This window comes from Callithrix jacchus, chromosome 8 (assembly GCF_049354715.1).
Source record: "Callithrix jacchus isolate 240 chromosome 8, calJac240_pri, whole genome shotgun sequence".
Lineage (NCBI taxonomy): Eukaryota > Metazoa > Chordata > Mammalia > Primates > Cebidae > Callithrix > Callithrix jacchus.
Genome location: NC_133509.1, coordinates 79,113,074 through 79,116,536, shown reverse-complemented (window position 1 = coordinate 79,116,536; position 3,463 = coordinate 79,113,074).

The following is a 3,463-nucleotide window of genomic DNA, read 5'->3' as shown; positions in this document are numbered from 1 at the left end:
AGGCAACGTCATGCATTGATAGCAGACACATTTGACCAAACCAGATGGTCAACAGGACAATTAATAATCTTCCACTTTAATGGCTGTTAATGAAGAGGAATTTGGGAGGGTGTTACAGCCTGAGAATTCAGAAGTAGGTTCAAAGGCAGCTGTCTGAATGGTGCCCTGTTTGTATCTAATTCTCCTCTGGGCAGGAGGACTGTCTTGTCAATCTGGTGGTCAGGCCCACATTCATTCCATTGTAACAAATATTAAAATTTGCCCTGGGGAGACCAGAAGGTTCTTACCTCTCTTTGATAATATTTATAGAAAAACACTACTATTGAGTGTCAAGGAGGAAAATTGGAAACCCCATGGACAGAAACCAGGCAAATGGCTGGCATTTGCTTGATTTACTCAAGAGATGAGGGGCTAGGGTATATATATAAAACACTTTTTTAAAAAGAATGAAAATAAAAATGCCATCATATGACTTCATGCCTCCTGCAGTCTATGATGTGAATCTTAGACCCATTTAGAGATGAAAATAAAGTCTTCCGACTTTTCTTTCTTTTTTAAAAAGTGATTCATGGTTATTATAAGAGATTCTTGAGCTTCTTTGAGAGATTATTTGGAGACAGACTCCTGTGGAAAATCATAGATGAGGGATTAACAAGTATTTAAGGATTTTACTGATTTAAATTGGGTTTAAGATGCTGATAAAGGTGACCCACTGGAGAATGAGAAACTAAACCAAATTCTTAGATAAATTTTATGGTTAGTCCTGCAACCCTGGAACACCCCCTAGTTTTTATATTGAAACTTGAAAGAATTTAAGAGAATGTTATTTTGGTAGGGGTTCTGCAGATGCTCTGGATTTAGGTGAATTCCTTAAAGAAGTTGCCGTCGTGTCAGGCTTGAGTTGGACAAAAGGCATAACCCTTGCACCCTTAGTGAGAATGCAGTGTGGCTGTGGCTGTTAGATCCAGGGGTCTCTAATACTGAAATTGATGCTGCTAGCCATCTAAATCTTGCCAATCAATATAGAATATTAGTCAGATTGAAAACATTAGAAGTTCATTTGGTTGAGTCATGAGCTATGAGCTGTGCTACTCCACTTTTTCCCTTTGCATCTTTCATAAAGTCACTACTTCACTCCTTGCCCCCTCCATAGCTGCCTCCTCCATAGCTTCTTTATGAAGAAAGATGAATAGGAGTGAGGCTGAGGTCTCCCCATCCTTAAGAGGGATCAAAGGGCTTACCCAGTGAAGTATGCTGGAGAACTTCAGGAAGAAAGACTCTAACTTGTATGACCCTATTGTATGCGGGTGTCCATACTATTACCCCACCTGATCTTGAGTTGGGAAGGAAGCCCAGGTTAAACTTATCTGATTGGGCAAATTTCACAGTGGGGAAGAGACACTAATGTAAGTTTGTAGTTGGTAGAGCCCTTTGGAAAAATTCAGTGAACTGCTTTTGTTGCTTCTATATTTGAATATACAGTTGAAATTGATGTCAATATGCTGGTACCTTCCATTCCATCAGTACCAAAGGGAATTCTGATCAGAAAGAGCTATCCGTTGGAAGGTAATAATACTTTTGGGATCCCACAAACTGGATGACCTCCTCAAACTATAGTCTCAGTGACTAATGACTTTTTCATCTTCAGCCTCTGGCAAAGGGAGGCAGCTTCCACCTGAGGCAACTCGGGGCTTTACTTCAGGTGCATCACTTCCCTTATATTGACACCATGAACACTCTTTTTGAAAGCACTTATTGGCTTGCTACTAGGCTCTTATTGAAACTGAAGGTCTGACCCTTGGAGGACTTTTGACTTGCTATCCTGATACTCTTATTTTGGAGTGAATGAACTCAGATTCAACAATATTAAGGTGAGAAGGGTTTCATGAGTCTAATTTGTCTAAAGGAAGTTGTATTTTCAAGACTGCAGTCAGAGCGGTCTGAATAACATCTTGGCTTTATGTGAAAGAGTGCCAGCTATCCCTTTTTGGGATGGACCCTCAGCTGCTCAGCCTGAGCACCAGCTAAAATAGAACTGGAAATGGACGTGAATATTCTGCACAGTGGGCAGAACTCAAGGCTTTTCTCTTGCCTCTGGCTAATACTCCCTTTGACTAACCTTGTTATATATTTATCAGCTGTAGGTTGTAATCAATGTCCCAGCTGCTGGTATGGAAAAATTATGGCTGGTAAATTCAAGACACACCTCTTTGGGCCTGGGAAATTATGGAAACAAATTGTAGCTGCTGATAAAACTGTCTGGATCACTCACTAGCTGCCCATGATAAGGGCTCATTCTCTGATATGAACAGCTGGAATACACTATTGATCAAGTTTGCTCTGCCCAGATTGTTTTCAGTGTTTCCTGGATCCATCATTACCCTGGGCATGGCAACACATTCACCATCATATATTGGGCACAAAGTAAAGAACCCTGTGCTTCTGATGCAGAGGCTATTTCTGCATAGAAGATGTGTAACTCCTGCCAAAAGAAACCAATTTGTCCTTTAGTAAGGGAAGACACATCACATGGGATTAGAGCCCTCACCCATGTCTGGCAGGCTGACTGCATCTTGAAGGTATATAATGTTGCCTCCTGCTGTTAATACTTTTTCAGATTATAAAATTGCTTTTCCTGTCTGATTAGCTGACTCTGGTCATACTATTGTGGCCTTTGAAAACATTTTGTGTTATATATTAATATGTGTTTTTCTAGACCATTTGAAGTCTGACAGTGATGTGCTTTTCATCACAAAAGGCACTCAACAATAGGCTGATAGTCAAGGTATAGTGAACTCTCCTATTAAAGAGTGAAAACAGCCATAGACAATACATACATGAATGGCTGTGTTTTAATAACACTTTTTAAAGAATTGGTGGCAGGCAGGATTTGACCTCCATTGTTCAGATTAATCATTATAACTGATGGAGTGTTGTACTCATGTGAAAAATTTTCAGAGGCTAAGAAAATATAAGAATGAGAGGGGGTTAGTGTAAAACAATTCTCAAAAGATCTCTTGTGCTTCTGCAAATAGAGGCTGATTTTTTTTTCTGGACTATTTATTTAAGGATATTTATATAAAAATAGCCTTGAAAAATAGAGATAATATTTTTCTCTAGAGTAAAGGTCATATTTGCTTACTATCCAGTATAACAGTAGTCTTCCTTCTATGGAAAGATCAGGTAGGCTCACCATCTGTAATAAAAAATTTCTACTCTCTTAAGTTTAGGACATCACTGGCCCTCTTTGCATCACTCTTGGGAATTGAGGTTTGGAAACATGTTGCAATACTGATACTCTAGCTACTGCTATTGCTGTGAGAAATCTATCTTTTGTCTCTAATGAGCTAATTTGTTAGCTTGCAACTAGGATAAAATCTGACACTTCATGGTTCTTGACGTTTATCATAAACAAATTTTAAAAAGAATACGTCCTAACTTTCTATGTGTTTTTATACTATAA